Source organism: Ambystoma mexicanum, chromosome 13 (assembly GCF_040938575.1).
Source record: "Ambystoma mexicanum isolate Mex_15411 chromosome 13, UKY_AmexF1_1, whole genome shotgun sequence".
Taxonomy (NCBI): Eukaryota; Metazoa; Chordata; class Amphibia; order Caudata; family Ambystomatidae; genus Ambystoma; species Ambystoma mexicanum.
The window spans coordinates 684,225,565-684,237,894 of NC_090938.1; positions in this window are offsets into that span (position 1 = coordinate 684,225,565).

Sequence of the window (12,330 nt, forward strand, 5' to 3'; positions counted from 1 at the left end):
ACTATGTGAGTAGAATTTCCAGTTTCATTGAACTCTTTTTTGTGTGCATATCTCTAGTGCTAACCCTAAATTAAGTTCTATTCTTCCCTCTGGCCCGACTCACTCTGCAGGGTACACCCTGGATGTTCTGATCTCCTCAGACCTCCCCTTATCTTACCCTCTCACCACTCCTCTCTCTTGGAGTGACCACTTTCTCCTTTCCTTCCACCTCTTCCCCGCAGGTCAAGCTGACTCCAGTACTGCCACCTACCTTCTCGGTCATCTGGCCCATAAAGCGTGTGTCAGTTGAGGCTTTTCCTGCTACTTTCTCTCCTCCTCCTGCACCTTTGGCTGACTCACACCCTGACACAGCCCCCTCTCTAACGTTCATCTCTCCATCTCTAACACTCTGGATGTCCTTGCCCCTGTCATGGGGATCCGCTTGAAGCCCAAATCCAAGTGAAACTCTTGGTACGATTCTGACCTTGCTGCCCTTAAATGCAAGTGTAGGCTGGCGGAGAGGAAGTGGAAGGCCTTGGGCACACCCCCTGACAAACTGTCCTGCAACCTGCTCCATAGTCAGTACAGACTCTCTGTCCTCTCTAAGAAGAGAGTCTACGTCCAAGCCCGCATCTCTGCGGCATCTAACAACTCAGCTGAACTTTTCCAAATCTGCAAGGAGCTGTCCAATCCTGCTGCAGTCTTTACCTTTCCTGTTCCCTCCCAGGCTCTCTGCACGGCCATGGCCTCTCATTTCACTACTAAAACTCAGGACATCCTGTCCACCCTCTCTTCCTCTACCTCCTTCTCTACCACTCCTGGCCCGTCTGATGCTGTCTCTCCTCCTTTCCCTTGTTCACCCCTGATGATATTTCTAGACAAGTCCGATCTATGAAAGTCTCTTCAAAGCAGGTTCTCCCCTGCTCATCCAGAATTATCAAGGACCACATCGACACCCTTGCTCCAGCCTTGGCTGATCTCTGCAATCACTCCTTTGTCACTGGAACTTTGCCCTCCCCCTTAAGCACTCTCTTGTGCATCCCCTTCTAAAGAAGCCCTTGGCCGATCGTTCCTCTCTGGCTCACTATCGCCCAATCTCCATCACTCCTTTCTTGGGAAAACTCTTGGAAAAGCTGGCCATCTCCCAGCTTAATCTACATACTTAATCTTTTGGTTGCCTCCGTGACCACCAGTCTGACTTCAGAACTGCCAGAAGCACGGAAACTGCTCTCCTGAACACCTGTGACGACTTGCTCTCCAATCCTGACTTTAATATTCCTTCTGTCCTCATTCTCTTTGATCTATCCTCTGCTTTTGATACGGTCAACCATGCCATCCTGCTCAATCATCTCTGGGACAACCTTGGTATTACTGATCAGGCCCTGGCCTGGTTGACCTCCTTTCTCACCGACCGACCCTCTCAGGTCCAACTGGGGCCTTTCTTCTCTTCTCTCTCTCTACTTGTGGTGTTCCCCAGGGGTCTAACCTCTCTCCCTGGCTCTTCAACCATTACCTGGCACCTCTTGCCCACTGCATTGCTACTTTCTGCTCCAATGTTCAATGTCATGCGGATGACTCTCGGCTCTGTTTCAGGCTCCCCTCTGCCACCTCTGCTGCTTCTGTCATACCAAACTGTCTGGCCACAATTCAGGAATAGTGTGCCGCCAATGATCTCTGCCTTAATGCCAATAAGACTGATATCCTCCTCATTGGGACACACGCTCCCTCCTTTCCTCTCTGTCCCTCTGGCCGCCCAATCTGGGTCCTCTTCCTGCTCCTTCCTGTGAGGCTAAGAACCTTCGTGTCATCTTCGACTCCTCCCTCTCCTTCTCACCTCACATCTCTGACGGCTCTAAAAAGTCAAACTATCAGCTGTACCTCCTCAGAGGTATTCTTCCTTTTCTCACTTTCCACCAGAAGCTCACTGTCTCCAGAGCTCTGGTCCTGTCTAGGCTTGACTATTGCAGCAGCCTCTTTTTAAATCTTCCTGCCTCTACTCTTCGACCTTTGCAACTTATCCAGAACAGGACTGTAAGACTTGTCCTTGGCCTCAAGCCCAGGGATCGTATCTCTCCAGCTCTGAAATGTCTTCACTGGCTCCCAGTGACTGCGAGGATCAACTTCAAGACCGTCTGCATTGTCCACAAGGCTTTCTGGGACCTGGGACTGCTCTACCTCTAACCTTCTCTTCCAAAACATCATCTTTCTTGAGCTCTCCGCTCATCCACCTACAACTCTCTGCGGGTCAGACGCTTCTTGGGGGCAGAGCTATCTCATAGGCTGGGCCCCACCTCTGGAACAGCCTCCCTGCCTCTCTCAAACTTGAGCAGAACCACCTCTGGTTCCAGAAGCAACTCAAGACCTTCCTATTCGCTTCTGCGTTCTCTCTTCATCTCCCCTGCTGATGCACCAGACTGCTCTGTACACTGGTCACCTGGTCACCTCCTGAACTCGGGCCTAGGCTCCTGCATGTCCAGTTGCTCTTGCACTCCCTCCGGGTTCCCCAGCGCTTAAGTGTCTGTATCTGCAACCCTACAGTCCCTTCTCTCTGCACTTATGAGCCACCCGCTGGCTGCACTTGTGAGTTAACTGCACTTTTCCGCTCCCCTCCCCCCTGGCACTTCTCCCCTTTCCTCTTCCCCGCACTTGTGCGATCTAAATGACACAAGCCTAGTAAGATCCTTATTTTGTCCCTTGTTCCCTCTCTCTGTCTTGTCGCGCATAGAAACACTTGTGTACAGATGCGTAATAAATGCCACATCATATCATAACATTAAACATTCATATTCTTTTAGTATTTTCCAATTTTGATCATCCTATTCTTAGTAGGATGAATTACATTCTTACTGTAATTTAGCTTTATAGTGGTGTACCGTGGTAGAGTTGGTTGAAACGCGTGGCGGCAACTATTAATAAATAGCACAATAGACATTCTATGGAATGGACTTGGCAGATTTTTGAATCTCCTTTGAATAATCATATCTTATTAAAATATGTGAGAGTTGTGGCGCAACAAAACCAAACCTTTGAATTAGGGTGAATGTATGCCTCCAATAGAAGTGAACAAGCATGGCCTCTCCCTTCCCATAGGTGGGGAGTTAAAGAGAGTGTTTGGGACTTCACTGCCCACTCCTTCCACCAACCCAAGGACATGTAGAGAATAACGGGCCACAATAAGGCATTATCATAACTCGGTATTCTGACGAAATTCAATAATAACTAATGGGGCTGCACAGGCAGTTCCAAAGAGGAACATGTGAAATATCACATTTCTCCAGGTATCTGGTCTGCCACAGAAGACAGTATTTTTCCACTACAAATTATTTATGAGCCCATCAGGATATTCTGGCCCAATAAAAAAACTCTTACTGCACAGTAGGTCATTATTTGTGTCACATCGCCAAAACAGTGCCTAGTACAGTGTGCCCATACCACATGTATGTTACACCATTTGTAAATGTTGTGCCAGGGTATTGTAACAATTTAAATTGCACAGGACCTCATTCAAGGAATTTTAACAACCCACCCCCAAACAAGGCTTGCACAATTATTTAAATTCATGTTTAGAGACCCTCTGGGTCAAGAAACCAGCTGTTTTGGAACAATAGACTTCTTTTATTTTAAAAGGACAAACAAAATAAATGACAGGTTGCCCCACACTCCCAATACAAGGGAATATACACTGTTGCCAAAAGGTGCAGAATAAACCACCATATCCAATTCATTCTGTCTAATTCTGCCTTTCTATGAACACGAATACCACATGAGCTGCACACATACCCAGTGCTCACATGCACCTTTTGACTCCTTCTACTCTCTCTACTGATCTGAACTTCGGTTCCCAAGGGAGTTCAACCTACCAGCGCCTTCAGACCATACCAATGGTATATAAGGCGCTATATAAATGCAAAATAACATAACATAACAACACAGTTCCATTTGCAATACACATTCATTCAAAACAAACACGATTGCTTAACATTACAGGTAAAAACAAAATCACAGCATTTTTCTTCTTTTTTAACATTTTAAGTATTTTGGGAAACAAAAGGCAATTTATATTAAATGTCACAATCGCAACATTACCAGAATAGTGAAGAAATCAACATGTCGTCCCCTATATGTGTGTCAGGCGTTCACTTAGGGCACCAACACCTTCACGTGACGTTTGCGTTTTAAATCGCAATTCTATCAAAATGGGTTGTTTTGTAATGCCTATGTCTTTCCTAGGGAAAACTAAGTGGGCGGGAAAACTAAGTGGGCGGGGTGGGGCACTAACCCACCCACAGGTGTCTATTGGGATTGTATCCCCCTCTTTCACCATCCTCTTTTCCAGTCCTTTTAAGGACGAGCATGTACGTTCCTGCAAGACTTTTATTTGAACTATGGCCTTCACAGAGCAAAGGTTTTTAATCACTGTTAATGTATAAGATGTGTTGGCTACAGTAACTGACAGACCTAGATATTTCTTTGCCTCTGTGAAAACTAAGGACATTAATTCATGTCGATTAAACAGATGCCAGTACGCCCTGCACTATATTACATTCTTATGGAGATGTACTTTTAAGTATTCTTACAGGGAATCAATTTACTTATTTTGAAGGTTTCTTTAGTTGGACCCAAGTCAGCAGGTCCATGTACAGTTGGGTCATGAGCAGAGCCCTCAGCTCCTCCCAGAAATCAACTCCAGCTGTATCTCATCTGGTTCTGCTCATAAGCACTAGACTCCCTCTTCTTCACTCACAGTCTGGCTGGCTCAAATTTCCCCAAAAATTGCTCTGAAGCCTCTCTTCCATAATGGCTCCTTTCTTTTTTCTGTTAAAAGCAGTCTACATATGGGATTTCTTATATTCTTCCAGGATCTTCTGTTTTCCGCTCCTGGGGTTTCCCACATTTCTCCAGTCTATGATTAGAGTTGGACCTTTGAAAGGGGATAGGCATCCCATACTGAGGTATGTGTTATGACATTATTTTCTATTTGTTCTTATGTGTTGCTGGATGCTCTGATTGCATGATAGATGAACACATCACACCCTCTACGCCTGAGTGGCTAAAAGTGTGAGAATATTTTGGGCATTGAAGGATTTCTCAAATTTCTGCCTCCCCTAGACTGGAGAAGAGATCACACGTTCCCTGTACTCATGCCTCTCAGCGAAATGACACCACCGTAAAACAATTCGGCAAAATAAGTGTGGGCTTCTTTAAATGTCATTGTAATAATTCCACCGCCTTCAAAATAACAGCATCAGACTTCTGAATGTGAACAGTTTCCTGGGAGACCTAGATTTGGCTAGGTTAAATAGAAAAGAAGTTATCTCAATTTTTTTTTCATGCTAAAACATGGAAGTTTCGAGTGGATTGTGTGCTCCAACGTATTCCTCATCTTAGATGTATTCCATCCAGCTTTGCTGCTCTTGGAAATTTTTTCGGCAGAGGGCGCCGTGCGTCGATGTCATCGAGTCGATGGTCCTTCGAAGGCCTCCGTCGAGGGTGACGTCATCGGGTGTATAAGTAGCACACGCGGCGCCCGTTGGCCTCAGTTCCGTTTTTCCGCAGTTACGTTGCTTCGGACATTCGGCGCGCCTTGAGTTCTGTCAAGAAATATAATATAACGAAAAGAAGTAATTATGTCCTCGTCATCGACGCCGACCACGACCCCGAGATCGGGTTTTAAGAAATGCAAGTCGTGCGGCTCAAAAATGTCGATCACGGACCCACACCGCAAGTGTTTGTGGTGTCACGGGGAAGGCCACTACATGGAGGCCTGTTCGAAGTGTCAGGCGATGACGGGGAAGGCCTTGCGAGAAAGGAGAGGAAAGCTACAGGTAGGTCGGAAGGATCGAAAAGCCTCTAGCGACGAGTCGAGACCCCATGGGGAAATATCTCCTTGACGCGAAAGGCATCGATCTAGATCCCGAAGCGATTCTCATCGCTCGTCGTCTTCGTCGAAAAAGTCGAAGAAACGACGCCATAGGTCTCCCTCCACCTCATCGTCAGACGAGCCTCCGAAAATGAAATGCCCCACAAAACATTCATCTACCGAAGAGTGGGAAGCATTCAGGGTCAAAATGATGGAGGTGTTTGAGAAGGCAAAGCCTCGGTCCGCGCCTACTTCGGAAGCCGGCCGAGAGCGTCATCACTCTAAGACTCGCGCGCCGTCGAGCCCGGGTGATCGTAAAAGGAAGGATAGGGAACCCTCCAGGACGCCGAGCGATAAACGCTCGAGGTCACCGACGCCGTCCGAGACCTATCACACCTCGAAGGGGAAACCGTCGAAGGCCGCCTCGACGCCCTCGAAGCAGACCCTGTCGACGACCACTATGTCATCGGCGCCGTTGACGCCTTTATCGACGCCGAAACCCTCAGCGCCAAAGGCTCCAACCAGGGCAGCCAGAAAAAGAGAAGGAAAACGTTAAAAAACATGTAATTCCTTCATAGCCTGGTACTACACCTCTTCCTCCTCATCTCCCAGAGAAGGTTTTCAAGCCTCTCCCTAGGAAGTAGTTTTTCAAATCCTTGACCTCAATTTTTGAGGAACAGGAGAGATCCGAGGAGGAAAATGTACCTTTTGGATTGGAGTATGGCATACCCAATTGTCCCAGAATGCTTGATCTCAGAGGAAAGCAGAATGAGGGATTTGGTGGAGTCTTTACACAATGCAAGTGGCATTGACACCTCTCCTGAGAATGACTTTGGCAGACCAGATCCAGGAGAGCATGCCAGTCCATCTTACCATCAGTTAATGCCCAAGGTGGTAGATTACTTGGGATGGGCTAGACCACCAGCCCAATTCATCCAGGATGATTTAACAGACATATTGGACCATGGTCCCACTGAAGACCCAGTACTACCTTTTCATGTAGCCTTGCAAAACAGGGTGGCCAAGAATTGGGAAACTCTGGATTCTATTCCTCTGGTAAATAAATCCCTCACATCAAAATACCGCCCAGCCAGTAGCGACCCCGGCTATCTGTCTAAACATCCAACTACTGAGAGTTTGGTCATACAGGCAGCCACAGCTTCCAACAAACTTGCGTACCCGTCTATCCCTCCAGACAGGGACGATAAGCGTGTGGATGGTTGGGCACGGAAGGTATTTTCAGCCGGGAGCATGGCATTAAAATCTGCCAACTCCACATATGCCTTGGCTACATTTTCGTACACTCTATGGGAGTGCATCGCAATTTTTCTTTTTTTTTTTTTATTGATTTAGTTGCATTTTATTGTTACAACTTTTCAATAAAATGACATATCAACACAATCTGAACATGGTAGATTAAAATAATATAAAAACAAATTAAGATCATTCAATTTGGACAAACAGTAAATACAAAATAGATATTAAACAATCCAATATTCACAATTTGACCAAAGTATCTTCAAAGAAAAGGACACGGTATCTAAAATGTCATCATACTCGGTCCAAATAAAAGTATTCGATCGCGAATTCAATGAATTTTCCCTTGATCTAAATTTAAGGAAAGAAGAAAATTTACAGTGGCTATCTGAATTTTCAAGTCTGTCGAGCCAAAAATGCGATTCCAACAAGCATCGGATTCATACATAGCAAATCCAGGGCAATATTTATGAAAATGCAATTGCCTCTGACTAGTAAGATTAGGACATGTAGTGATTAGATGGGCTAAGGTTTCTGGGATTTTGGTTGTTTGACAAAGCCGACAAAATTTTTGAAGAGGTCCTATAAGGTGATGCGTATAAAGGAGATCTCTTGTTTCCCATATATGTAGCTGGAAACGGAGGAATTAGATTTCTATATTTCGGTGAAGGGGCTCTTGATAAATAGGATTGTGTAATGCCTCTTTTATGTGGTGGAAAACGAAAACTCGAGGCATGTTTATAGGTGAGACATTTCTGATGGTTCATGATCCAGGAGGTCTGGTGAATTTTTAGTTTAGCCTTATCAGGGTTTTGCAGAAGGGTTTCAATTGAAATATCTGCCTCAGCTAAGATCTTGTAAACTGCTGACAGCCATCTTTGGATAAAGACGTGATCTGTCGTAAAGATGTAGTTCGACAATACCTTAAGTAGGTTGTCTATCTGAGATTTTATTAGACATTTTCTGAAAAATTAACATTGTTTCCAGTTAAGGTGCGCTGACAGGGAAGAGAGGCCTAATTCGTATCGTAACCATGAGATGGGAATACACTGAGGCAGATGCAGCACATTCCGCCAAAATTTAGCCTCCCATTTATCAAGAGTAGTAGATGGTATGGGTGGTGCTGCTTCCAAGCCGTAAAATACGGTGGGAATGACTTTCATCTGCCAAAATGTTAAGGCCGGGATTATGGAGAATTTTCCAAATTTTGCAAGGAGAATACGTGATTGTGAAATCGCTGTAAGAAGTTTGACTTCGATCTGGGCCATGTGTTTCAATGAATGTAGAGAGGCTTCGAAAATGATACCTAGATAGGTATATGATGAAACCAGGGACAGTGAAGTATTATTACCGATCAACCAATGTTTCCGAGTGTGGAGGCCAAGATGAGGATTGAACATCAAGACTTGAGTCTTTGTGGAATTAATTTTTAGATCGTTCTCTGCGACATAGTGGTCTAGTGCTGATAAAAGTTTTTGTAAACCATTGGGGGTCTTTGAGATGAGAACGATGTCATCAGCTTAGAACAATGCTTTAATAGGGACAACATTAATTTGCGGAGAATCTGATTGAATGGGTTCAAAGGTATATTTGATATCTTGGATGTAATAATTAAAAATGGCTGCCGCCAACAAACAGCCTTGTTTAAGGCCGCGTGAAGTCGGAATCGGATGGGAAAGTAGGCCATTCAACGTCAATCTAACCAGAACCGTGGTGGTAGAATGGAAATGATAAATAAGATCGGTAATGGAGGGGGGACATTTGTCATGAATACGTTTAGGCATAAGTTTAACTCTAGAAATTGAGTCAAATGCAGAATGCAGGTCCACAAAAGCAAAGTAGACCTGCTGTTTTTGAATGTGACACAGAGATTTGATGGAGTTTAGGAGGAACAAGTTGACTGCTGTGCCCATTCCGGCAAAAAAACCTGTTTGAAACGGATTGCGATGGAAATGGGTTAATGTCCATGCAGAAAATTCAAGCAGCAAAAACTTTGCAAAAATCTTGCTTGGCGAGTCAAGAAGCGCGATGGGTCGATAATTCTCGGGGAGCGAACGATCTCCCTTTTTGTAAATAGGCACGAGAATAGACGAGTGCCATGAAGATGGGAGCGTTCGAGTGGTCAAGATGTTTTGAAATAAAAGGAAGAGAATTTGGGCCCAATGGCGGCAGAGCACATACCAGAAGGGGAAAAAAGGGAAGGTTTCCTAGCCATCGTTAGAGATGGAAAGGTGGCCATGCAGGAATCCCTTCAATCTGGATTGGACCCTGCGGATAGTGTAAGCAGGTCCATGGGCACTAGCACGGTAATGCACAGGTTTGCGTGGTTACAGAAGTCGGGTTTTGCACCGGACGTACAGAACCGCCTCCTGAACATGCCTTTTGACGGGTCTCACCTTTTTGGCAACAATGCTGACGAGAGCCTTGAGAGGTTGCAGACCTCAAAAGCAGCGGCAAAATCCTTAGGAGCTGCTATTAGGCAACCTCAGCCTTTTCGTGCGCAAGGGCAATCATGGAGGGGACAATCCTATCGTTATTACACCTCATAAGGGAAGACGAGAGGAATGGCCAGTCAAAGGGGACAAAGAAAGGCCACTCGTGGTGGACTGGCCAGTCAAAGGGGACAAAGAAAGGCCACTCGTGGTGGACGAGGAAAACGTGATAAGCCAGCTCCAGCCTCTTTGCCATCAGCAGCTGCAACATCCGCCACAAAACCACTTTGAGGACTTGCACCACAAAACACCTGTAGGAGGCAGGCTGTCGCAGCATCTGCAAGAATGGCGAGCCATTACTTCAGATGTTTGGGCTCTAGAAATAATAGCCCAAGGCTATTGCCTTCCTTTTTTAAAGCAACCTCAAAGCAATCCACCAGGGAGACACCCGTTGAAACTTTCAAACCCGCTCCTACAGCAGGAAGTTCTAACCCTGCTGGGGAAAGGTGCTATAGAACCAGTACCTGCAGCGGAGAGGAACAAGGGTTGGTACTCCCCGTATTTTTTGATCCCCAAAAAGGACGGGGGACTGAGACCCATCTTGGACTTAAGAAGCTTGAGCAAGTTCCTCAGGAAGGGCAAGTTCAAGATGGTTACCCTTTCCCAGATCCTTCAGGCCCTTCAACTCCAGGACTGGTTGGTGTCATTGGACCTCGAGGATGCTTATTTTCATGTGCTGATTCATCTCAAACACAGAAAATACCTGAGGTGCGTAGTTGGTGACTCACACTATCAGTTTCGAGTCCTGCCATTCTGGTTGACCTCCGCCCGAGGGTCTTCACCAAGTTAATGGTAGTGGTGGCAGCGCACCTCAGGAGAGGGGGGATTCATGTCTACCCCTACCTGGACTATTGGTTGATCAGAGCGCGCTCTGCCAAGCAAGCACTGGATCATCTGAAAGTCACCTGCCACTTCCTCCACAAACTGGGCTTCTCCCTCAATTTAAAGAAGTCTCAAATGACACCTTCCCAACAGCTTCAGTACAAAGGAGCTGTACTAGACACATCCTTGGGAAAGAGCTCGCCTCCCAAGACGAGGGCTCAAGACATTCTTCAGATGGTTTCCAAATTCCAAAATGCCCAAAATCTCCAGGCTTACGACTTTTTAAGGTTGCTCGGCCTCATGGCATCCTGCATCTTTCTGGTGCCAAAGGCACGCTTGAGGTGAGATCCCTTCAATGGGCCCTAAAGACTCAGTGGTCCCAGTTCTCGGGTCAAATGGCAGATCTTCTTCAGATTCCGAACAAGGTCAGACAAGACCTTCTATGGTGGACCTGTACAGAGAACATCCGAAAAGGAGAACCTTTTTGGCAACCATGGCCGGAGATCACAGTAGTGACGGACGCCTCACTCCTGGGGTGGGGAGCTCATGCCAACGATTTGACAATCAATGGTCGCTGGTCTCCATCGGAGTCCAAACTACATATCAACCTTTTAGAGCTGAGGGCAATCAGACTAGCGCTGAAGGCCTTCCTGCCATCTGTCAGGGGAAAGAATGTCCTGATAATGACAGACAACACAGTGGCCATGCACTACCTAAACAAAACAGGAGGCGTGGGGTCACTACCCCTGTGCAGAGAGGCAATGCAGCTCTGGTATTGGGCGATTCAGGAGGGAATCTCTTAACGGCAATTAATTTAGCCGGGGAAGAGAATATGACGGCAGATGCTCTGAGCAGGCAGAGCACGGTATCCCACGAATGGGAACTGGCTCAGGAAGTCATTCAAGAGATCTTCGCCCTTTGGGGAACCCCTCAAGAAGACCTGTTTGCAACCGGAATCAACCGAAAATGCGAAAGGTATTGCTCAAGGGAATTTCCCCCGAGACGAGTCCTGGGGGACGTGCTCGTGGTGGAGTGGAATTTCCCACTATTGTACGCGTTCCCTCCAATTCCCGTCATTCCACAGGTCATCAGGAGGCTGAGAAGGTTTCGGAGCCGCATGATCCTAATTGCCCCGGATTGGGCCAGGAGAACGTGCTACCCAGACCTTCTAGACATGTCCATCTGTCCTCCAGTACGTCTTCCTCAGAGAGAGAACCTTCTCTCTCAAATGGAAGGTCAGGTTCTCCATCCAGAGGTCACAACGCTCAACCTTCATGCTTGGTATCTTAAAGGCTGTGATACAGGGATTAGAACCTTCCAGATGATGTTATGGAGGTGTTGCTTTCGGCAAGAAGGCCAGCAACAAAGTCTCTATACCGTTGCCGTTGGAAAAAGTTTTGCAACTGGTCCAGAGAAAAGAATGTCAATCCTTTTCTATGTTCTATTCCGGAAGTGTTATCTTTCCTTCTGACCCTAGCACATAGTGGTCTGAATATTGGAACAATAAAAGGTTACCTTGCGGCGCTTTCCATTTTCAAGCGCTCATCGGAAGAATGCTCCTACTTCAAAATTGCTTTGATGATACAATTCTTAAAAGGACTCACTAATGTGTTTCCTCCTCACCCATTTCAAATACCGATCTGGGATCTAAATTTAGTCCTAAAATTATTAATGTGTGCTCCTTTTGAGCCTATGCACACGTGTCCATTAAGATTACTAACGTGGAAAACAGCCTTCTTGGTTGCTCTAACATCAGCAAGAAGAGTGAGCGAATTGCAGGCACTGTCTTCTGGGCCACCCTATACTGTGTTCCATAAGGACAGGGTTGTGTTGAGGGTAAAACCATCATTTTTACCGAAAGTAATATCTGATTTTCATTTAAGTCAGAAAATTGTCTTACCCGCATTCTATCCTCCACCC